Consider the following 26,049-nt stretch of genomic DNA (forward strand, 5'->3'; position numbering starts at 1 on the left):
AAGTAAATGGGGAAGAGTGAGGGATCAGAAAGCTCTCTCTGAACAGTTTAGGACTGAAGGATGAGCATGTATGAAACATGGGAAAAGGTGGGGGAAACGTATTCCAGGCAGAAGAAAAAGCAAATGCAAACAAACCAGGGCTGCGAAAAACCTATGCTGGTTCATGATAGATTGACTGCATTCTGGCCACAATGCTGATAAGTCCAGAAAGTTGTTTCTCCCTTGGTTTGCAAGTTCTGAACTTCTGCCTCAGTGTTTAGAGTTTGTCAACTGCATGTTGCTCTGACTCCTTTTCCATTGCTCTCACACACATCCAAGTAAGACATGAGCCATGGGATTCGTAGCTCACTTGTGCAACTCCCACAAATGCCCTCGAAAGGCTGAAGTGGGAAGAATGATCATCTTCCAGCCTAAGTGCTACCAGAAGGCTCCCCTAATCCAGCTCCTGTTACTTTGCTCACTGCAAATATCCCGGCTCAAGACAGGAAAAGTAAGAGTGAGTAAAGAAGCACACCGCTATACTTTCAATATAACAGCCCTTTGCACCCTGTTGGTAACAACTTCTAGAAATACTTTAGATCTTCAACCACAATTAAATGTCATAGTCTTTAGCTAATATATCTTCTCTGAAGCATACATATGATACAAAAAAGATACATGGATGTGTCTAACACAGAAGACTAATAACCATTCATTAGGGCACTATTTCATTGTTAATGTTATTTTTAAAATTTTGTAGTAATGTATTTTTTCCTTAATAGCTACCATTAATGACTATGCTATGTGCAGTAGACACTGGCTTTTGGACCTATGGCATCCATTTGTTCTCTTTCCTTTATCAGTTCGCCATTCTGTTTTGAGTATCCACTCTCCTCCCCTCTAAATCCACAGTAGTAATGGCAGAACTAACCCAACTCCATAGATGTCATGTGACTCAGGCCCCACCAATCAGAGCTACAGGTTCTGCTGGATGCAGGGATTGTTTCAGGGAAAAGCATCAGAGATGGGAGGTGCCGTGAAACTCTTAGTGAAACTTCTGGCCCTTAATTTGAGCATAATGAGAGTAAACAGTTGCTAGAACCACCTTGAAATCCCATGAAGCCCAAGAATGAATCCAACACATAACAGAGACAGAGCCAAGTCCAGAGATAGAGAGACTGGGTCCTGGTGTCTCTGCTAAGTAAAGCCTTTCCTGAAACCAAATTTACCTGGAATGGTTAGTTTTACATCAGCGAATAAATTCCCTCTTGACTTAAAACAATTTGGGTTGGGTTTTCTGTCACAACAGAAATAGTCCTGATACCTATCTGATAATCACTAAAGACAAATTCATTCATAATCTTGTTAAGAGGCTGTGCCATAGCTTTTAGCCACAATATATTCATCCTCAAATGCATTTATCAATATATTACATTAGAGGAGAATTATTTTCTCTCCCCATTCTCAGTCCTCATTCTATTTTTTTGCAGTATTCTTCTGGATTTAAAAATCAAATAGTCAATTCACTCCACACTAACTTACTGTTTTACGTATTTGAAAATAATTTCTTAAACACAATCACTACAATCCCCCACTATGATTCATTGAATTAAAAGACCAATACAGCCTTTGTAATGGCCAGGCAGGAAATAACTAGTAGCTGTCTTCATGAGTCTAGAACAGAGAAACAAGTTTCAAATAATACCTTTTATTTCAACTGTATGATATTTATATTTATATTCCGAAGGGCAATCAGCAAAATTCTGATATAACCCCCCACGTGATCACAAAAGTACATCAAAATTTCTTTGACAGTTTAATGAGTGGAATTTACTCCATTCCAAAGTCTTGCGACTCAGCAACACACTTTGGGCTATGTAATTTATCCACCTAGCTGATACCTTGTCTAAACTGGAAATATGCCTCTCCCTTTTGCTAAAAATACTTGGGTAGTCCTTTGTAAAGTGAATTGCTATTCCCCACTTAATCTTTCTCTCAGGGGACTATTAAGGTTAGACTACCAGGAACTTGGAAGTTTCAATACCAGAACAAGCAGCTGAGACCACCTTCAAAATCTATCTCCCCTCACTTATCAGGAGACCTCCAGAAACTCACTTAATTTCTCCTGAGACTTGGCTTCTCCACTGGGAGCTCAGAAATGATAAGAGACCAAAGCCACCAGCCTCCTGGAGCTAGTGTAAGAGTTCAAGATAACGTCAGTCAACTAATGATACAATTTAAAATAATTATGGAAAGGGAAAAAGGTGTACCATTTAACTTTTGATCTATTTTTACAGATTTTTTAAATCTTCCAAACTGTTTCAAATCAGTAATTTGATTTAAAAAATAGAGTTTTCTTATTCAGACAGTCAGTAAGGCTAGACAGTTATGTGATTGTTTTTTCTTCCTCTCTGCTCCTGACAGAGGGTTTGCAGCACCCAGGACCAGAGCTTCTGGCAGAAATAAGCCATCCCAAACCTTCTGGGGACATAGTGTGTATCCCTCATCTTGCGCAGGGAGAGTTCATTACTGAAAAGTGTGTGTTATGGGTGGGAAATAAAAACAACAGGCCCCAAATAGCCTAGGGCTGAATTCATTGCCTGTGGACTTGCTACTAATGATCTGGGGAGCACACTGGTGCTTAATGTTTTATCTGTTTAGTGCCAATGTGAGGGCTGGGCTCTCAGGCAAGCCCCAAGCTGAGAATCTAGTGTCTGAAATTTCTGTTCTGAAAGACACTGAACTGGGCAAGAGCAAGGCACGTCGAGAAAGAGAATCGTTTTTCTCTTTGGTTTTTACTGCTTCTGAAGCAAAGCCCAAGCCTCCTGGAGCTGGTGCCTCTCCCAGGCACAGCCTCCCTGTGGGGAGTGGGAGTGAGGCCTCCAAGGAGGGGATTCAGGCTGTGCATGCAGCAGCAACCTCAGAGGCAAGTTCCCATCCCATCCTGTGGCCCTTCATACACACGCTGCCCGGACAGTGGCAGAAGAGCAAGAATTGGTGTTTGAACTTTGAGTACTTTTGTCATGAATCCCTCCAACATTTCAAAGACGTGAGAGGCACTGGGGTAACGTTCACAGCAGGAAAGAAGAACAGAGGGCTCCAGGAGTGGCAACTGAGTACTGGATTATTCCTAATATCCTAATTTCAGTTAAGCCAGAGTTGGTGGAGCAGGATTCAAACCCAGACTGTGTGGCTCCAGGGTCTATGCTCTTAACAGCCATGCTATACAGCCCATGAGAAGAACAAGATGAAACAAGATGGAGGAAACATCAGCGACAGTCACGGGCAGTTACTGAAGTAGTCCACAAGAGTGGCTATGAGCCTTCATGACCAAAGCTGGAAAGGAAGCCAGACAAGTCACACAGGCTCATGAAGTAGAACATTCAGATGCTGAGGACATACACTTATACCCACACCTGCACCTGCCCACCCCACACACATGCCACCCCCAGCACACACACACTTTGCCCATCCTGGAGGATTGAGTTCTTCTTCTCCCAGAGTAGAGGTTCAGGTGGGACTGAAGGGAGGGGCGGGAGATATCGTCAACTTCCACCGCAGCCAGCCTTACTTACAGCAGTAAATTACACAGGGCTATTGGTTAAAGAATTCTTCAAAGCAGACCAAAGCTCTAATGCTGATCCACAATTCTAAGAATGATTTCTCAAGGGCTGGGGAAATCCAGTAAGATGCAAATAGCCATTTCTCTGATGATCTGGTTTGATCCAGAGATAAAAATCTAGGATATCAAGTGGAATAAAATAACTGCACATCTTCCAGGCAATCTTCCACAAATATTATTTCTCATAAACAGGCTTTAGGCAAATGTTGGGCAGCAGATAGTTTGAGCCTAGAAAGAGGGAAATTTTGTTTTGCTAATTAAGAACAAATCTATATGCTTTTGAAAAATCAACCAAGAAGGTAGGAAGGATGTTCCATTAAAGACATTAAGAAATATGACCCAAAGGTTGGCTGAAGAGGCCACCCAACCACCCTATGTATATGGTCAGCATATCTGCCTCTCATCCTAGATTTTATTTTTCAAAATAGAATCAATCTAGAAAAACAAATTTAATTTCAAAAGTCACTAAAGTCATATATATTAAGTATAAGAGAAGCAATTTGTATTTTAAAAAAAAATGTAAAAGCTGGCACTGAGGTTACACACGGCTACAAAACTTCACAGAGAGGGAAAATAAAGTGCCGGTGACTGCTCTACTGCTGTTTGTTTTTAACTTTAATATTACCTATACTGCAACTTCTTCCACTGTAGTAATAAACCAGAAAAGGCTCTTGAGTTGTATAAATTGGGTGATTTCATTTTTTAAAGCCTAGGATAATCACATATCTGGCACCTTATAATTCAGTGTAAGGTTTTTCTGAAAAATGAGATCCACAGACAAGTAACTCCTCCATCTCGTTTATCTCACCCCCTACTCCCTTGGTCTCCAAATCAGTGAAAGTGTGACTTGCTGGCGAAATCTGAGTGTAGCGTCCAATCACCTTATATGTCAGGGTGTTCACCAGCTCTGTTTTGTGAAGATTCCATAGGCTGTCCCCAGGGGACAGATTGATAGTTTTGCTGATGAATGTCTCATGCTGTTCTTAAGGAGAACATTTTTTGCTCTCACTGCAAATGGCTATAAATCCAGCCTAGCTTCATCTGCTTTTTCAGGTGGACCTCATCAGTTGTAGGCATCTTATCAGCAAGAAACAGCCTCTCATAATGGTTGATAAATATTCCAGCCTCCCAAGAATCAGTTATCGAGAGATTCAAATCATGGTCAGTACTTAGAGCAGCTATTACTACAGACAATGCCAGTTACCCTTTGTACTTATCTCTGTAACTAGAGAGACTGAATAGCTCTTTTTATGTCTCCACTCCTGGTCACTAAAAGCTAAGTTCATTCAAAATTTCCTCCTGCCTAGGGAGCTCAAAGGCCTGTAAAAAAAAGTTGAAGAGATTTGTGTGAACATAAAATAAAATGTATGTTTCCTCTGGCACCCACTCTCTCCACCCCAACCCTGCCCCAAATTTGGGTAAAGGTATACCCAAGGGTAAAGGCATGTATATCTGAAATGGTGGGGCAGGTGAAGGTAGAAAGAAGCCTCACTGCTTAGTTCAGCATAAGACAAGATTGTTCCAGGGTGATGTGTTTTGTCCTTCTGCCTCTTTGTTTTAATGAAATTGACCTACAGAGTCTGAAATCTGAAAAACACAGGGTTTGGGATTTATGAAAATTTGCCAGGTCTCAAGGGAAAACAAGCATTTTTTTCCTGCATGGTCCCAACAACATACCTCTAATGAAAGTAATTATAAAATCTCAATGGTTGGGAAGATTAAGGGGAGCTGCTAAGTAAAACCCTCACACTTTTTGTGGTGATCATTTTGCAGCATATATTGAATCATTATGTTGTACACCTGAAACTAATATACTGTTATATGTCTTATATGTCAATTATATCTCAATTTTTTAAAAATCAGCACATAAGAAAAGGGTCTGGAAACTCTTAAAAGGAAAAGTGGTAGACGATACGCAACATGGTACCTCCTCAAGAAAGTTAAAAGGTATCTATGCTCAGAAGAAGGCCCATGAAAGAGTAAAAATCCACAGACATTTCAACAGCTCTTAAAACTGTCATCACTTATCTCTCTACATTTGTAGTTAATCAGATCTTTCTATGCAGGGAAGCAATGTTCTACAGAATGCCGACCTTACATCTTGATTTCTGTAGAACTCACACTTATACACAACGCTCTTCAGTAGCCAAAGGTCTTCTTTTTCTATTCTTGTAGTTGAGTCTCACGGCAACCTTTGCTATAAGTGTGAGTATCCCCATTTCACTGATAAGATGACTGAGGTTCAGATAAGATTAAGCAATTTGTCCAAGGAAATGAAATTATTTAGTGATGAAGCATGTACTGTGGTTATATGCCCAGGTTACAAAATTCTGGCTCTTCTCATTTTGCCACACCGTCACCATGGGTACCAGGGCTGGGAGTTGATGGGTGTGGGGAGGGACCTAGCCATGAACGAGACGGGTAGACTGACCCTTCAGTGGCCCTTTCTGAGGCATGCACTTACAGTCCAGCCATATCTATATCTAGTTTTATATCACTTGTAAAAATTTCTTTTTCAATTATTCATTTCCTTTCTTCATAGGGTCATGCTCTTTCCATAGGAAGCAATTTCACTCCCTTGATACTTTGTCAATATCTGAAACTGATCTTCCCCAGGAAAACTGCACTATCTGTCAGACTGTCCAAACTCTAACAGTGAGAGGAGAGCAGCAAGAACTGAAGCAGAGACCTGTGTTCTGCTCTGGGTTGTGGATCTCTAGCCTCATCGTCCCTTCCTAAGCCCAGAAAGAAGCCCTCCAACCCTTCTGCTGTGAAGCACTGCTAAGAATTACGTGCTCCCGGAGGGAGCCAGTGAGGAGAACAAAGATGACCACTACATTTTCGGACAACGAGTGAGCTCAAGATCTGAAATTGGCCCCAGAACTCCCAGGACCATTAAAATTATTTGCTTAAGAGCTCTTGGTTTAAAAGGTTAAATTCCCCCCAAGTAACTTTTTTTTCCTGTAAGTGGAAAAACTTGCTAAATCTATGACCTCAAGGTTGACAACTGTATAATTGTCGTACTGAATAGATGGCAAAAAAAGATTTTCCTCTGGTTTTTCAACACCTTTCAGTTCCGCACTCATGAGGCAAAGGTACCATCCACTGCTGTCTTTCAGCCTCTACTGCCTCTTGTACAGAGTGGAAGAAGAAACTTTGTGTTGGGTTCTTCTTTCACACACAGAGATTAAATGGTCAGATAGTGCACACACGGTGGCATTCCAAGTCGTTCTGAGGCCACTTAGAAGTATTTCATCATTGCAACTGTTTCAGTTTTTCATCTGCTCACAGCTCAGCCCCTCCAACAAGCCTAGGCCTGCCCCCTCTCCCTCCCTCTGAAGTTTTTTTCCTCACAACAAGCCAGGAATCTCCTCACCTCATCTTACACACTGAGGAACTAAGGAAAAAAACGTGTCCTAACTCAGTGAGCTGCAGGGTTGTTTTTTTCTTTCCTTAGCATTCACACTCTTAGCCCCAAATGAAGATTTATCCATAAAGGTTTTATTGCTTCCGAACTCCACAGGATACCTTAGTCCATTTTCACTATCTCTCACTTCTTATCTGGCACAAAATCTTTCTCACTGATACATATTCCTCTTGGGTGGCCCTTTTGTCTATTTTTCAAAGTTGTCAGAAAACAACATTGTTACACTACCAAATGTAAAATAGACAGCTAGTGGGAAGCAGCCGCATAGCACAGGGAGAACAGCTCGGTGCTTTGTGACCACCTAGAGGGGTGAGTTAGGGAGGGTGGGAGGGAGACACAAGAGGGAGGAGATATGGGGCTATATGTATACGTATTGCTGATTCACTTTGTTATACAGCGGAAACTAACACACCACTGTAAAGCAATTATACTCCAATAAAGATGTTTAAAAAAAAAAGAAAACAACATTGATAGAAAACTCTGGAGCAGTGTACGTCAGCTAGGCTTTTAGTTTCTGTTGCTCACTCTTCTCTAAATCATTCCAGTTTCATAGACTGTCAGAAGGCCTGGCTGAATCTCCGACTTCTAAATGCGTTGCGCGTTCCCTAGCTCAGCCCTTTGGACACTTCCTTGGCAGGATCTCACGCAGGAGGGAATACCAATGAAGATGAGCCCGTGCCACAGCGACCTCCACAAAGACAGTGGCTCTCTGACTCAGGCTTGAAATATTTGCTGTCAGTGGTGCATGGGAAAGGTAAGTATTCTGAAAGTGGCTTTTAAAATAGCCGAATCAATCACCTGGGTAACTGGGCAAACAGAAAGTTAGGTAAAAAAATAAATTTAAACAGAAAGCAGTGCCACCCACATGTGAACAGGAGGCAAAGAGCCTGAAGCAGTCTTGAAACAAAAATTCTGAATGGCTCTAAGAATCAAAAGAAACATAAAGAGTACCTTAGGGCTCAGAGAGGAAGTTCCTTTGGACCGTCCTGCTCCGATCCTAAATGTCTAGAAATGATTCTTGTGCTTTTATTACGGTTATTTTTCATGAACCAGTTCAGACAAGATAGGAACCAACCCACATCCATCTCGCAAACCCACATCAGCCTTGCGTCCTTCATGGGGTGCAGGTCGTGCTAATTCACTTCTCCTGAAGAGGGCCTGGAGGCAAATTATCCCAACAACTTCTTGTTTTGGTCTTAAAGCACTCTAAAGCATCAAGAGAATGAAAGTCTGACCTGGGCAAAGTTATTAAGGAGAACTTCTTATATATTTCTAACCCTGATTCCTGTACCATAAACTCCTTGTGGCTAAAGAATCTGTGATATTAATTACTTTCTTCCTCCATTTTTTTCTCCTGCTACCCCTGCCCATACAAGTAGGCTCTCCTTTACCTTGCCCAAGGGGAGTTCAATTTATAATCAATAAGCAGAAAGTCTCCAAGGCTAAATGTTTAGCAAAAGCCTAAATGTTTAGAACATACTTTCACTGGAGAGGTAAAGGGAAGAGAGAAGGGAGTTTGTGGGTAGAAACAGAGCTGGAGAAGCCTGAGAAGACACCAAAATAGACATGTAGAGGTTTCTACATGTCTAGAAGTAAGAGGGCAGGAGACAGAGAAGCTGGCTGATCCCAGAGAGGCAGGAACTTGGATCTGCTTTCTGGAAGAACCACCAGGAAGGGTCAAGAGAGGCATGACCATTAGATTGATCATCAACCAGGCATGATGTTTCTTGCCCACCTCTGTTTACGGACTGAGATATTCAAATCTACTCTGCCTGTGGTGACCTCATTAGACTCACTAAGAATTCTCGTGCAGCACATGCCTGCTATGTGGACAGATTTCAATGCCAGAATTGAAATCAGAAGAGAAAAGAAGAGCTTCAAGATTTACTCACTTATTTTCATTTTCTTAGTTGATGAGCTAGTTTTTCTACAAAACTGTTTGTTAGTTCAAACCATGTAAAATTACTGCAATTCAATCATTTGTCGACCCCCAGAAATGGCAGTTTCTTGTGGTTCACCAATTAATGAAAAGGTAGTTCATCCATGTGGCAGGTGCTGATCCTGCTAGGTCAGCAGGGACCTCTGCTTCTCTGAGGGTTTCCCAAAATCAAGGTCTTCCACAGAAACCCTTGCTGTTCCCCTTATTATCTTTGGAGAACCTTCTGAGGGCATTGCTTTAATTCGCAGCAGAGGAAAAGTGAGAGAGGGTGGGAGGAGTTAGGTGACTGCAAGCTGGGAACGAGAAGGATCTCAAGTTAAAACACAAATCTACCCGGCAGCCTCCTGTTTTCTTTTTGGGAGGCTCAGCTTCCCTAAATCGGGTGCATTTTCCCATCTTTTTGTTTCCCATCTTCAAATGTATCCTTGTGTTTGTTAGTGTATCCCTGAACAACAATGAAGAATAAATTAACAGTGGTCCCTCAGCTGCAGTCAAAGCAGTAAAATAATATCCTCCCATTGAGGTCAAGAGAAGAAAAGGCTCTGACTTAGAATGTTTTAACAGCAAAACATTTTTTTAAAATATTAAAAAGTCAAAGTTGAACAGGCATCCATTAGATACCAAGGAATGAAGGAAGGATGGACCTAACTCCAAACTTAAGCCCAGATCTCTGTTCACAAGCAAAGGAAAATTCAGTGTTCCATTTTACTTGGGTGTATTTTACTTCAGAACTGTCAGCTAGCTCCAAAGCCACATCTTCAGTGAAGCCCTCCCATATTCCCCCAGCCACAATGGGTTTCTGCCTTCTCTATCTTTTCATGGAATTTTGTGTTACAGAATAAGATTCTTTGTTGGGTTATATAAACACCACCCATCTATGAGCACCTAATGTATTCAAGGCATTGTCTTGCAGGCCATATAAAGATATGAAAAAATACAGTCCTGCCCTTAAGATTCTTAGAGTCTACCAGGCAGCTATGTTTGTGGTCGGCTACGTTGGTCCCTGCCAAATGTCTTGGCATGTCCTATGTCTTCTACTAGTCTGCAAGTTCCTTGCAGACAGAGTTTGTGTCCTGTTCTTTCTTGGGCCCCCATGAAGCAGTGCCCAGCATTGTGCTTAGCATATACAAATATAAGTAAGGCTCCATAAATGCTTGCATTGAGTCCCCAGACATGGGGATAACTTCAAAACTTGATGGATGCATGTGTGGCACCTGCTCCACACTGTGTCTTTCCCCACAGCCATCTACTTCTCTTTCTGGCCTGTCTCCAGCAAGCTGCTGCACTCTTGCCCCTTTCCTCATTTGGTTCTCCCAATCTCACGACTAGGACAGGTGCACTATATCTGAAGCCAGTGCTCTACTGCATAAATATTAATAAGCACAGTCACTCAGTTTTCTCCACCTCTCCCTTATCCCCCACTGCTGACAGGAGATGTGGTTTGCTTTTCCTCTAAGTACATTTTCTTTAAGACACTTATGGAACTCTTTTCTCATTGTAAGTTCTCCAGGCAACCATTCTGCCTCTTCTCTCTTTATGGTGTGGTTTGTTCCTTTATTTAAACATATAAATTTATTTATTTTTGGCTGTGTTGGGTCTTCACTGCTACGTTCGGGCTTTCTCTAGTTGCAGTGAGTGGGGGCTACTCTTTGTTTTTGTGTGTGGGCTTCTCATTGTGGCGGCTTCTCTTGCTGCAGAGCACAGGCTCTAGGCGCATGGGCTTCAGTAGTTGTGGCACGCGGGCTCAGCAGTTGTGGCTCGTGGGCTCAGTAGTTGTGGCTTGCGGGCTTTAGAGTGCAGGCTCAGTAGCTGTGGTGCACAGGCTTAGTTGCTCCGCGGCACGTGGGATCTTCCCAGACCAGGACTCAAACCCGTGTCCCCTGCATTGGCAGGCAGATTCTTAACCACTGCGCCACCAGGGAAGTCCGTGTTCCTTTCTTAATGTTATCTGACTTGTAAAAGAGTACTGCAATTCATGAAAAATTTCACGTGCTGGTCAAATTAGATTGAAAGCTCCAAACATTGGCAGGTACATCAAGCCAAGAGGTAAAATTACAGTGAGGAAGCCAAGGGTCTTAATATGGGTTCCCCCCAAAAGCAGACTCAGAGACAAGAATTTGGGTGCAAGAATTTAGAAGGTAATCCTAGGGAACATGGAGAGGGAGTGAGGAAATGAAACAAGGAAGGGAAGAAAGTCAACGAAGGGAGTGTTGATAAGCAAATGGCCACTCTGGGCAACTGGGGTTTGATCCTGCTGAGGACCCCCTGCGACACTGGGCAGATGTACCTCACTTTGACCTGGGGAATGTACCCACTGCATTCCACCCCTCTGTGATTGAAGACTGCTCCTGGGCATTAACCCCTGTCTCGTCTAGCATGCTCCTGGAGCTAGAAAAAGCCCTCAGGCAGAGAGAAACAGGAGCTTGAGGTAGGAAGTCTTAGCTTATACACAAAGCTGAACACTGAAGCTGCAGGTGACTGAGGGGATGTGGCCAGACCCCAACAGCATAAGCTGTGCCCACTAATGTATAACAGAACCTAAGATCCAGCAGGACCCACCCTCTGGAGCCTGAGAGAATGTTGCTCCTGGGACTGCTTAAAGGCATCCAGAGGAGAGTGACAAAGAGACAGAAATCCAGCCCACATTCTGTTTGCCAAACTGTATGCTCCGTTTGGGGCTGCATCCACCTGGAAGAAGCAAAGTTCTTTTTCAAATCTGCACAAAGGTGGCAAATGGACTAGCAGTGGCCCTGATGACACTACCCCAATATTACAACAGATGCCAAAACAATATCGGCATTATGTGGTCTGATTGCACACACCACAGTCTCCTTGATGTGGAAAAGAGGGCACACTAGAATAATAAGGCAGTATTTGCATAGTCTTTGCATTAGGTAATATCCATTTTTGGATATACAGGTGATTCTTAATGCAAATATAATTTTTGCTATCACCCTATTCATAGCAAATCTGAGATCCTTTGCAGCAATAATTAATATGTGCTTTATCATGAGCTTTTTCTTCTATTCCCAGGGGATATCTGATCTTTCTGCCTAACTGAGTGAGGTGGCCCTATCAGATTGTGCCTTTGCCAGTCACTGGAATTGGCTGCATGGCTGTGCCTGACCCAGAAAGCATTTGCACTGGACCAGAGTCTTCTTTCCAAACCCATCCCGTGAGTGAATCTCTTGGACTCCCCAGCGCTCCCCATTAGAGGGAGTGGCCTGCAAGTGATGTCTCTGGTTATTACACAGTTTGGAATCTCAATCAGTCTTGTGGCTCCCACTTCCCAGATTTACAATAGACACATTAACTTTGCTGAGTATATTTCCTGCACTTGCCTATGCTTCTGGGCAAGGGCTTTTAATGTTCTTTTCTCTTCCACAGACTGTGGTTTGCATGTTTTCCATCTGACTGCTTAATGGCAGGATGCCTTTCTCCACCTCACAAACAAATTGAATTTTCTGATCGTAGGTTATTTACTTAGTCTTTGAAATCCTATAACTTGCCCCAGTTATTCATACTGACTGAATAACTCCTGCAGCATGAAATATCTCAGGGGTAGTCTCACAAAATGGAACTCAAGTCAAGGACCCTTTAAGTTCTGACGTCTACAAGACCTTGTAAAGACCCCTTTGGAGGCTTTTCTATCTTAGCAGTTGTTCAGTTCCTAAAATCAGAGAAAGCTAGGGCTGGACTAGGCCTTGGAGATAATTCCAAAGTGGCGTCTAATGTCTGTAGCATGTAGATTACAATACCTTGCTGTGATTTGATGAAGAAGGATTATTTTAAGGAGGACTAAAATATGTTCATTCTCTCATCATGGCTTTACTTAAAATGGGAGGAGGCATATGGATCTGAAGAGCAGCAATTCCATGATGGATATCTTGGCATGAGCTTGATATTTCCTATTGTTACTTTATACTTAATTATTGATAGCTGTCATCAAGGCCTTAGCTCTAACCCTGGGTACTCTGCAGATACAGTAGGTAAGGGGTGGCAATTGGCACAGAAGTACACTTTGAACACAATGAAATTTGGTCTCATGCACCAAATTTTATAATAATTAGAGATGACAGGGCTTCCCTGGTGGCGCAGTGGTTGAGAGTCCGCCTGCCGATGCAGGGGACACGGGTTCGTGCCCCGGTCCGGGAGGATCCCGTGTGCCGCGGAGCGGCTGGGCCCATGAGCCGTGGCTGCTGAGCCCGCGCGTCCGGAGCCTGTGCTCCACGGCGGGAGAGGCCATAGCAGTGAGAGGCCCGCGTACAGCAAAAAAAAAAAAAAAAAAAAATTAGAGATGACAGTTTCACATTTTGAAAACAGGTACATACAGACAACTACTACATATTTAATGAGCTCTTAAATTCCAGGTACGTGCTTTTATACTTAATTATATAAAATGATTATATATTAATGTTAATGATTAAAATAGGTGGACAAGCCCATTTGACTTTCTGCATATGAGAAACAATTTTGTTGGATATCGTAAAGTTTCTTTTATCAATATGTAACGTGTTATCACGTTGCCATTTACGTTTCTAACTTGAAATTTGATCCTTCAGCTCTATAACAACTTCTTGTGTTTTAAGGATTCAATCACAGCAATTTTTAAAATAATTGAAGCCACTTGAAATAATGGAATGGTGGCTCTGGGGTCAGACAAACCTGTGTTTAAATCCTATTGATTAGCTCTGTGACCTCAATCAAGTTATTTCATCCTCTAAGCTTGCCCCCATGTGAAAAACGTGGGCTAATAAAATCTCATGGAAATGCTGAAAGATTAAATGAGATAGATAAATGTATTTTAAAAACAAATGTAGTGTCTGATAATAATAGATCTAGATCTTACCAAATTATCTATTTATCATCTATATATCTATCTTTCTCTCTATATTTCCTGACTTTCTTAAATGACTGTATCAAGAACTCTAGTAAAATATTATTTCTGTCCAAGTTAAAAAAAGTGTCTATGAAGATTGCTAATATTCTACATATTTTCTTTTAGGACAGTATTTTTGTCCCTTGTAAGTCAGATGCTGAGGTTCATATTTTTGAGGATTGTGAATAAGCCTGTTACTCCCAGCATCCCTTCTAATGCTAGATTCTGCACTGGTACCAGAGTTCAGCAGGACTTCAGGTTTTGATAAATCAAATAAACCATTGCTTCCAACTCTGAACTACTCCTCTCCTTTACCACGAGGACAAGTAGAAATGCAAGGACTTTCTAATTTGTCTCTGTGACATGTATGGGTGTCAGCTCCCTTATCTGACTCCTTAATTTAAAAGATGTCATCCCTCTGTTGTCTTGTATCATCTGATTCTCTTACTAGCACTCTAATAGCTGTTACTTCCGCCCTTGGTTTGGAAACTGGCAAATACAGTTAGTTCCTTGTCAGCCTTTCTCTACCCTATCAACTGTGATTCTATGGCAAATACTCTTGGCCAACATCTGGAGAAACTGGAGAAGTTGTTTGAGGGGTTTATTTTATTTTCTTTTTAATGAAATCATTTTGGAGCTCTGCCACAAATCACTGAAGAGAAAATGCGAATTTTTGTCTTGCAAATGCTAAGGTTTGTTGAGAATATCTAAAGGGTGGACAAGTAAGAAGTTCCTTTGTTAAGTCCTCAGTGTTGGGTCTGGAAACATATGTTTGCCTTTCCCTTCTCTCCCTCGTGTATAGAGACATGCCTAAGGCCGGCCCACTGAGGAATCACTGTGTGAAGCTGGGAATCACCCAGCTCCTCATGACTGCTTTAGAGACTGGATCCTTCTTCAGGTAAATGTTGTGTGTGCCGTGGAGCCCTCCACAGTGAGGCCAAGTGGCCTGTGGATGCGTCTCAGAATAATCTTTCTAAAAAGAATGAAATATAGTATATAACATGTCAAGGGAAACCAATATACTCAAATACAATTACCAGATTATTTTATTATACTATGTGCTTCTTCACTAGTGCATAAAATAACAAGATCTTCTGGCAGGTCTAATAATTACCAAAATTCCTAGTAGTGATGAGCATAAATAATAATTAGAGATATCTGAAACAACAGTGAAATGACATGAAAATACCCATGCGTTTTACTGTTGACAAAGTCATACGTATTACTAGTACTATCATGGTTTGTTTCCTACATTTGTAGTGTAAAGGTATGCTAACTAACTCTCAGAGATCAGCAAAAATAAAGAGGTCGTTTTTTTCCCATCCAAGTGTATGGCTCTCCCTGATTTCTACTTCATCAACCCCTTGGATATTCATGGCCCACAGGTTAAGAATCCTCGGGTCTTGGCTCCCAGTGTGTGAACCAAACTCTCTGGTTAGAGATTCTCACCCCCTGGCCTGTCTCATTGCCAATGTTGCAAGGATCCAACGGCAAGAGGCAAAATCTGAACATTCGAAACCAAAGCTGTGCTTAAGAGAAGGGCTTTTGTCTTTGCTGATGAGGGAAAGGATTCACAGTGAAAAGATCATTGTGTACCTTGGATGTTTGGTTAATGTGCCTTTGAAGGCTCTGGAACACAACACCAGGAGAATTCACCCCCCTACAGACTTTAATGTCACCGCATAGCAAATACTGTAGGGAAAAAGGCAAATCAATGTATTTAGTCCACAGAAGAAAAACACGTTTCCAGTTTGCGTCTCCACAGCAGTGAAGTCCATCCTGCTGGATCCTGCTGGAGGCGAGTCTTGAGAGAGAGGACCGGGACACTGTCTGGGTGTTCCCAGCATTACCTTCTGTCTGTTCTCTGGTGTTTGTTTTTCTATCCCCAACCCTCCTCCTTCTCAGCCTGGCTCAAATTCAGCTCGGAAGCAGAGCCCCAAAAGGCTGAAGGCAGACTTCCTCTAGGCAACTCTCCTGAAGCCACCCTAGGGCTCTGTCAGTGGGAGACAGGAGTCAGTGACGGGGACAATCACTGCCACCTTCCTCCCTCCTCTTTCCTCCTCAGTTCCTGCCAAGCCCTGACAGCTCTGGAAGCCAAGAGCCTTCCTTTGACTCCCGCGTAGGTCTCCACGATGTGCGCTCCTGCCAAGCCACGGGGCCAGCTCTAGGAATGTGTTTTTAATATTCATTGTTCACTCTGTCTGTTACCGATGTGTGCACTGCAATTACTGTAATTCTTTGCACATGTGTTGTTATGAAATGAGTGCCTTTCAAGCTATGCCAGGTTATTTTTTTTTCTTTCTGAAACCCAAATCTATTATTTCTACCTATGTTTCAGTTAGTTTGCCATGCTTCTTTATTTCATTTCAAAGATCAGTCTGGGCGGCAAAGAAAGAGTGGCGTGTGCACAAAGCACGGTCTGCCTGCTTTCCTCATAGTACGACAGTTGCTTTTGATTTAGGCTTGTGTGGTTTTTACCTCCCTCTCTTGTTTTCTTCTTTCCATGCACACAACCAAGCCAACTTTCAGACATACACGTCATACACATCGGACATGCGCTGCTGCTGGAGTAGCCATCTGTACCCAGGGGAAGGCACACATGCGGTGTGCAAAACACACACACACACACACACACGTGCATGCAAACAGCTTTTGGTTGAAGATTTCTTGGGTATTAGGATTTTTGTCTCCTCTTAGTGGTAGAGAGGGAAAGGAGGTCTAGAAAAAGTCATTCTCTTTTCTTTTTTCTTTGAAATTAATTGGACCTTTTCTGACACGATGTAGAAACTTCAGCTACTGGGGTACAAAAAGGATTATATGCCTTCATTAATTCAAACTGTCTTATTTTTTGCTTTGATTTTTTTTAAATCAAAGAACAATAGCAAACGTAAAACCAGATTTTAAAATCTGTTAATATTTTTTAAGTTTCTTAGGACAATGACAAAACCTTAGTAAATTAAGAATAACTATTATTCTGCCTTTGAGAACTTACTCTCACAATTTACAGGAGCTAAATTAAAAATAAAACAGCAGCAGTGTCCACCCGGCAAACATCACCAGCTATCCCCACATATATATTCCTTTCTTTAGGGATTTTCAGGATACCCTCTGTTTTTGCCAGGCAGAGAAATCTGACCCGGTCGCACCCCTGCCTGCTAAGCATTTTACTTTCATTGTTATCTATATCCATTTGTCACCATGAAACATTATTATTTTAAGGTAACAGGGAAGCAGGACTGCTTGCTGCATAATGGTGCCGTAACTCTTGTTGCCAAGAAGGAATCAAAGAAATGGACAGTGGCTAATGTGGGAAATCACACCAGAGAGAAAGAAACATGCAGAGAGACAGAGACAGCGAGAAGCAGGGGAGGAAAGGAGAGAAGGAGAAATAGACACAGGCAGAGGGAAAGACACTGAGAGACAAAAAAACAGAGAGAAACTCACATAGAAAAGCTAGAATTTCCATGAAAAGATTTATAAAAGAATGACATAGCTGTTGCTAGGGAGCTGGGAGGAGAGCAGACAGATACGCCATCCACCAAAGATTTTTAATATAAACCTGCATGTCTTTGTTTGTATCATCTCTCCAGTGAGGAGACTGGATAAAGAAGGGAAAAAAATACGGAGAAGCAGTCTTCCTAGACACACACTATTTTAACAGCACACTCTGCAGCTGCTGTATTGCAGGTATGCCTGAGGTCAGAGGGCAATTCTCACTCCCCAAATTCCAAGGCCAAGGCTGCACCCATCCAGCTATGGGGAATCACCCTACTCCCATGCATGATGGCTTTGAGATGTGTAACCCAGGTATGGCAGATCCTGCCTTTCCCTGATTGAAAGAACACATCTTGACGACCTGTGTGGGCAACCAGGGAATTTGGTCTTACTCTTGCTCAGGCTTGGGGTTGAGGAGAGGAATCTGGGAGAAACCAGCAGTGGCTCCACAAGATTCAACTCCCAGCGGGAATCTGAGGACGTGGATGGGGGTCAGTGCTGCTCAGGATCACCTGCCTGCCTGTATTAGGGTTCTCCAGAGAAACAGAACCAAGAGAATGTGTGTGTGTGTGTGTGTGTGTACACGCACACACACATACATGACAAAGAGAGACACAGAAAAAGAGATTTATTTTATCTTAAGGAATTGGCTAACGCCAATTGTGGGGCTAGCACGTCCAAAATCTTCGGGGCAGGCTGTCAGGCTGGAAATTCCGGCAGGGGACAACGTTACAGTCTTGAGTTAGATGGCAGTCTGGAGACAGAATTCCTTCCTCTTCTGGTCACCTCAGCCTTTTCTCCTAAGGCCTTCAGCTGATTGGATGAGGTTTACCCACATTATGGAGGGTGATCTTCTTTACTCAAAGTCTATAGATTTAAATGTTAACCTCATCTAAAAAATACCTTCACAGCAACATCTAGACTGGTGCTTGACCAAACCAATGGATACCACAGCCTAGTAAGGCTGATGCATAAAATTAATGATCACATAGCTCTATAAGATAACTGGGATGAATATGGCCATCCTGTCACTGAACCAATGTATCAAAGATTCAGAGGTATGAAGTAGGCGGATCTCCACATTGGAGCAAGTGTGAGAAGCTGGGACCTTTATCTAGCAGAGCTGTTGCTTTGTTCTACCCCAAGAAAATTCCTTCCAAAATTGCGTCTTTGAAAAGAGGCTCCTCTAAGGAATCTGTCCCTGTCTTGAATTCACTCCCTCTCTCTAATCCAGACCCTCTGTACTCCAACCCCTTATTCCAGTCCCCCAGTTGGATGTCCAAACCACCACCACTGGAAACTTCACGCGACCACACCCCTTGGTCCATCCTCTATCTGCCCTCTTAATTAGCGCCCAGCACCCTGGCCTGACGTTCACTGAGCTATCCTCTGCTCACTGTGGGCTCCAGAACGGCTGAAGGAGTCAACTCTACTCCTCTGAAGGAAAGCAAATACTGGTGCCCCAATTCTTTTTCAGTCTCCCGCAAAGTGAAAACTTTGGCTATTTACTTTACGGGTAGGCTTGTCAGATTTAGGGGAAAAAAAGCCCAATTAAATTAGAATTTTAGAGAATCAACAGAAAATTTTTTAGTATAAATGTATCCCATACTTGGGACATATATTACGAAGTTATTCATTGTTGATCTGAAATTGATGCCTAGTTAAATTTGAATTTCAGATCAAGAACTAATCATTTTTAGTACAAATATGTCCTGGGTAATATTTGGGACATACTTATACAAAGAAAATTTTTCCTCGTTGATCTGAAATTTAAATTTAACCAGGCAATTTATATTTTATCTGGCAATACTGCAAGATGACCTAAGATATAAGGATACTCCTCCAACTCATGGAGTGGTTTTTTTCTCAGAGACAACAGAGGCTGACTTCCTATCTAGGACCAGATATTCTTCCACAAGCAAGGCTTTGAGTCTTGTTTCCTCTGTAACAATAGCTTCTGACTACCTCTCCTCCCAACACCAGCTGCCCTGGAGTGATGGGGCCACTCCAGGTTTATCCCTCCTCCTAATCGGAGTAGGGTGGAAGAAGGGAAAATTTGTCCTGTTCAGGTCAATATGTTTTCAGAGAAGGAATCATTGACATCCCCATTCATCCAGGCTCAAGACCCTGGAGTCATCCTCAATTCTGTCTTTCCTTTAGTTCACCCTTCTAGAGCTTTATTCACAATGGTTTTCTGAAAGGTTTTTCTCCCTTTCATCACAGATATCCTCTTAATCCACATTCATTATTTTTCACTTAGGTGACAACGTGAACTTCTGAATTTTTTTTCCAACCTGTAGCACCTCTCTTCTGCAGCTCATCTACCACACTCCCTGTCCTGAAGTTCAGTGCCATCGTAAACACACAAACACTCCCAAGGCTCAGAAACATTCTGTTTCCAGTATGTCTGTCAAATGAAATCATATATTTTGGCCTATGTCAAATCCAAATATCAAGGCCATATATCAAGTCCCTCAAGCAACTGACTTTAAACCAGGGGTCACAAACTTTTTCTGTAAGAAGGTAGACAGTAAATTTCTTAGGCTTTAAGGGCTATACAATCTCTGTCCCAATTACTCAGCTCAGCTGTTGTTGCATGAAAGCAGTCACAGATGATACATCAATAAGTGAACATGACTGAGTTCCAATACACCTTTATTTATAAAAACAGGAGGAGAGGACAGATTTGGCCCATAGGCTTCAGTTTGCTGATTCCTTCTCTAGTTGCCAGATCAAACCTGATCTCCAAGTGTCATGCTCTCTGTAGAGCTCTCCCTGATTCACCCAGTTTGAAGTGACTCTTTCACTCCATGCACACAACACTTTATATCTCTTTTATGGCCAGGCCCACATTCTGCCTTGTATAGAGTCCATGCCCCAGCTCTCTGTTGGAGTCCTTGGCATCCCTTGCTGAGACCATACTCTCCTTTACACAGGGTAGATGTTCAATAAGAAAGTATTGGTGGGAAGAATTGTTGAAAGTCAGTGGAGTGAGTCTAGAGAAACGGCAGAGCCTTAATCAACTACAGTTTCCTCCTTCTCCTCCAGGAAAAAAGTGTGAGTTCCACTGAAGATCATGGAACACCGCCAAATGCCTTCTGGAGAAACTCAGCTTCTAGGCCAGTCAGCCATCATTTAAAACACACAGAAGCCTGCCTATCAAAAATAAACTAGCTAAGCATTCAATTCCCCAATGAGGAAGGTTGGTGTTGCAAATGGATTTGGGCTGAAACCATTTTCCTTTTTGAAACACACCCAAGCTTTAAAAGAAATAGCTTCATCTGATCTGAACTGCCAACACAGTCCTCCAAAATCCATCCCTTGAGAGAACCTCGTTACCAGCTTCAGTTCAAAATCCACGTGACTCTGAACCATCCGAGTTTTGCAAAGCAGGGTTAGTGATTGCCAGGCCCTATGACCCTCAGAGAAAGGGTTTCAGAGCAGGGAAAAATGAATGGAGGAAAAGAGCAGTAATGCAAACATTTCTGCAGCCAACTTACTAGGAAAGTTAAAAATTATTTTAAAGTTAGCTATTATTGAAAATTGCAAGCAAATTTATTTCTCTGGTTCTTTAGTATTTTTTGTCATTTTTTGGACTTAGGGGTGGTTTAGTTATAGTACTACATACTTGATTTTGTCTCTCTAATCATTTTAGGTGCACGTCATGTCTTAATTAATCTGTAGGTTTCTCAAGAAAAGGGTACACGTTTTCTGTTCTTGCACACCTCCTAGAGCATTATATTACCAGGGCCACAGCAACTGCTCAATAAGCACACAATAAACAGATGAATATATGGGGTGTATTAAGCTGCTAAAGTCCTTGGTGAGGGAACTAAGTTACTTAATTTTTTTTAATTCCTCCCTTCTCTTAAAATCCTTATCCCCTCTTTTTCACCACCAATTAGTACTATTTTAAGTCCTTTGAAATTTTCATAACAATAAAAAAGAAAAACCAAAATTTTGCTTGCAGCTGGGTTTTACTAGATTTAAAAGTTCTTTGGTGGCAGGACACGACCCACTGACATCTGGATAGATGAAAAGCAGAACTTTTTGTTATTTGCCAAAGTAGAGAAGGCGTCCGGGCAGAGCCACACTGAGGGTTACACCCTGGGGCAGGGGCAGCTGATGTGTGACAAGCAAGCTGGGGTTAACTAGGTTTAGCAGGCTCCCTGTGAATTGGCTGATTTGAATAATTTCACAGGCTCCAGGATTTAGGGGCTGTTTTTAGTTGTCTGGTACCTGGCCCTGGGGCAGTTAAGGCTGGCGCACAGACGCCAGGAGTGGAAGAGTTCGAAAGGGAAGTCACTGGGGATGTGGACTTAATCAGCTGCTCAAAAAGAGGAACCACCGGCCTCCAGACAGGTCCTCAGAACTGGATCAAGACAGCTTTTTTAAAATAAAAAAAAAATTATATTACACACTATAACAGAAGTCACTGACAACACTCGCATCTATGTTTCCTGAAAGCAGGGGCCTGCCTGTACTATTCTCCCTGTCACTGTACCCTAATGCCTAGCATGTCAAAGGCACACACATTTTCTCGAATAAATTGAATGAATCCGGATTTTCACTCCTACAACAGGGCAGAAAGATACCCCACTGAGACTGCTGGCCTGGATTCTACACTTTCAGTAGGTATTCAGACTTGTACTGCAGGAAAAAAAAGTGTAGTAAATCTACTATTCGGGGGGGAAAATGTGAATAAGGTCAATATTAGTCTGTCAAAATATTACATCCATAGTCTGGGATGTTTTCATTTTATCAGAATGACAGACCCAAGTAAAACAGATCAGTGTTTATTGTACTGATCAAATCTGAGAGCAAAGTGACATTTGGGGATAAGAGAAATGGGAATGAGAGAAACAGAAACTGACCAAATTTCAAACTGAGCTAAATTTCAATGGTTCTACTATGGAATAGAAGATAACAAAGCTTCGAAAATCAAGAAGCAAAGAAAGGTAAGAAATGACACTGGATAACAGAAACTCATGAGCTCTGAAAAGAGAATCACTGATTTTATAAGATCACATAACACTAAGAGCATTTGGAGGGGTTATCATCGTCTATTGGCAGAGAAGAACTGAAAGAAAATACATCTAGATTTAGCTTAGATAAAATAAATAGGAAATAATGTCTTGGGACTGTAGAAAGTTAGTCATTAGCCCAATGAATGCAAGAAAACAGACTTAAAGAAAAAATATGACACCACTACAGTGTTTCTACAGGAAGCAACACAGAATGAGGGCTTCATGATAAACTCTAGAAAGCTTCAGAGAGCTCCAAGAATGGTTTCTTCATTGCAGGATCAATCAAATTCTTTATTATGTTAACGTATGTTGGGAACCTCCAAGAGCAAGGTGAGGTGGGTCTTGGCCACAGAGCCCTCTTTTCTTGGAGCAGCTCACGTGACTCACGTTCCATATAACACTCTTTGATAAAGCCTATGCTAACGTGATTTTTTTTTCTCCCAGTGTTATTTTCATAGCAATACAAGTTATTTTATTTTGTCAGAATTTAAGCAACAAAATTCCAGAACACACAGTGCCACCCTACCTCTTAGGGACTAACTAGAAAATTCTCCTCGTGTCTAATATAGGTATCTATGTCCTTTGAGAAAATACATCTGGTCCCTCTATGACATTCTTGGGAGAGACTAAATGTATACGGTAATGTCCACTCTCCTCAGTGCTGAAAAATAAAAATTAAAAAGAATTGAAGCAGGATGTGGTTAGTGCTGAGAGAACCTCAGACTGATCCTAATGTTAACCACTGTCCCATTATGTTCCTGTTCATCTACTTAATTAAAAGCCCAGAAAAAAATCAATTTAAAGCCTGGAACCAAAGCAGCAAGGTAAGAACAGCATTAACAACTAGAATTTCCATTTCTGCAAGTCTGCAAAATTCAGCAGTGTCTTCTATTGAATGAGCATCAGATTAGGACATCAAAAAATATCGAATATCAGCACTTAGCTAGATAGCTTGACATGTCAAGCAGAGGCAAAAGCTGTAGTAGGCATTCCAGGAACAGTAAAATGTGATAGGCACGTCTTCACCCAGTGATTCTGAAACAAGTGGTCTCTCTGTTCTTGCAGTAAACCTCCTTGCAAGATCTTGTGATTCTGGTGCTCTAATGGGGCAGTTGTTTATTGACATTTTGAATGATGTAAGGTCATTTTATGATGACTTTTAAGAAGCTACTGACATTACTTTTTGATTTTTTATTTAGATTTCCATTAAATATCTATATGTTTATATGAGTTATAAACACACAGCCATGGAAGCTCCTCTGAGATCACTACTGTTACAAGGAAAACAGACCCGAGGAAGTTGGTGGCTTTCAATAACACCTCCAACAATGACTCCTTTATTGAAATATTTATTAACTACATAGCATGTGCTAGGTCTTTTTGTCCCCTGGCTTGCTCAGCTCTCTCCTTATAACTAAATGACCAAGACAGCCTAGCCAATCAGGCAGCTTTTGAATTACTTTCAGTGACAAAAGAAATAGACTGATGGTCACACAGCCACAGGTATCAAGCTGGCATCCTGGGCTCATGGATTGCCATTAGTTAAGTGAACTCAAACCTAGGAAACCACACCTTTAGAAAACTCAGACACACTAGTATACCAGGTAGCAAAATTACAAACACCATTCCCAAAGGGGCAAAGAAAAATGAAGCTTCTTTATTTTCCTGTAAGTAGGACAATCCCAGTTTACACCTGTTGTCCAAGGGTCCCAACTGCCCTAACATTTCCCTCAGATTTTTAATTTTTTAATAAAGAATTATTAATAGCTGCATTGGTAGACTTCTACTTTGTATTTCAGCTTCTGACATGGTCTTGGCTAATACTGTGGGAGATGTATGCACAATAAACAGATTTTTTACTTTAACATATGATTAAGTCTAAAAGATGTCTAGCAATAACCCATCTCTCTTTTCCCTATTTTTTCCAGACTCAGTTTAACAAGTTCCTTCCTTTCAAAGACAGCACACACATTACCTGCTGGTAAATGCAGTGCCCTCAGGCAAGAGAGAGCTCAGGAAGCTAATTTCTTGCAGTTTAGGTGGCAGTTGAGAAGGACTGAATATCCCTGCCCCTACAAGCCATAGTTGGGCCAGTCAGTTGTGCTGTGGCCTATGCCACACCCACACCCTTCCAAATGCATACAGCCACGGAGCCATCAGTTGGTAGGGTCAGTAGAAATGTGAGACTTCATTGGTTAGGTGGGAAACATAAATGGGAACTAGAGGCTGGGCCATCTTATCATAGAGCTTATAGAGAGCAGCTGAAAACTATCATTACACAGGTTTGTGATTCACCGTATGATTTATATACATATAGCAGTAGCTATTATTTAGTAATGCTGTTTTATTTTGCAATAAACTCTTTCAGCAGCCAAGAACTCAAAAAGCCAAAAGCACATGTTTAGCAAAAAATTAAGCTCTAAATTCAATTTCACAAGAAAGTTGATGATGAGTATGGATGTTACAAAGAATGTTTATCAACACAGTTTACCATCTGTCATTAGGGCTAAGTGATACCACTGACCACATGAAAACCAGAAGACACGAATCTTTGGAAGAAATATGAGCATCTATTCCAAAAGTTAGAAGTTACTTTAAGACTATATCCAAACATGTGCGCCTGCAGAAAATGTGTTTACAAATCTCTCACTGAAGCATGACTTTTCACTTACCTCAAATGTTTGTTCTTCTTCATTAAATTCGCCCACTTCAGATTCCAAGTTTCCTTTTGGACACATGAAAAGTGAAGCGATAACTCCATTGCTGGAAGAATTGCACGAACAGTTGAACGAGGCCAGTTTTATTCCAGTGCCCTAGATACATCAGAGAGAAAATCAGTTAGTTCCAATAATGATTTGTTTTTCTTTATGAAATTCATGAAATCAAAATACATCTTTTGAATATTCATTTTGTCAATAAGAAATATCAGACATTATCATGAATGCTATCATAGGCTCACATAAAAAGATCAACATTAAAGATAAAATTATTTCTTCTGTGGTACAGAGATAACAAATTTTAGCAGAGTCCAGTGTTGTGATAAAAACAATATTCTTACTAAATTAAGAAGCATTTGGAGGAGAAATGTACTTGAAACTGGATGTGGTAAATGTATAATTAATAATTACATCCTAAAAAGCTGCTGTATTCCACTAATCAAAACAGAAACTGTGTTTGTCAAAATGTATAAATAAATATTACACACACACACATATGCAAAGTTAGAGTAAATGAATTATAAAACTGTTGATGAGGAAGCTAGTGTTCAATTTCATTACGGAGATATACACTTTCGTTGCTGCCTGCCATTCACATCTGCCCCTAATGTTTGCAGAACCCATGGCAAGAACATAAATGGAAGCCCACAAACTGTAAGTCTAGATGTTTATAAGTTATAAATTAAGCTAGCAAACTGTTAAATATGTTTGATGCTATCGTGACAAATATACCTTCGATAATGGCCTAAAAAGCCAAGTTATAATTTAGAATCCTCAGAGTGCTTGGAATTCTTGTGTAGAATGTAGCAGTGTGGAGGGAAACACCTATCCCTAGCCCTTCCTCCCTCCAACTCCCTCTGGCACAGCAAGGGGCCTCAAAAAACAGGCAAGACCATCCCAAACCAGCCCACATGTCCAAGTTCTGCCAATAGTACCCCCTTTCCTTACCCCTAAACAGCTGTCA

At 41.5% G+C, this 26,049-nt stretch overlaps 1 protein-coding gene across 1 annotated transcript in view; it reads right to left on the reverse strand.

The window, feature by feature from the left end:
• The window catches only part of MTERF1 (mitochondrial transcription termination factor 1), a 508,137-nt gene that overhangs the window by 225,805 nt on the left and 256,283 nt on the right, over positions 1-26,049 (reverse strand). Inside the window, exon 6 of the transcript XR_003431984.1 lies at positions 25,041-25,181. The gene's annotated coding sequence lies outside the window, so the exon portion shown is untranslated. The remainder of the gene's footprint in view (positions 1-25,040; positions 25,182-26,049) is intronic.

The sequence above is a fragment of the Aethalodelphis obliquidens genome, unplaced genomic scaffold, assembly GCF_003676395.1.
Source record: "Aethalodelphis obliquidens isolate GAN/ISIS:26980383/991018 unplaced genomic scaffold, ASM367639v1 scaffold5, whole genome shotgun sequence".
NCBI lineage: Eukaryota > Metazoa > Chordata > Mammalia > Artiodactyla > Delphinidae > Aethalodelphis > Aethalodelphis obliquidens.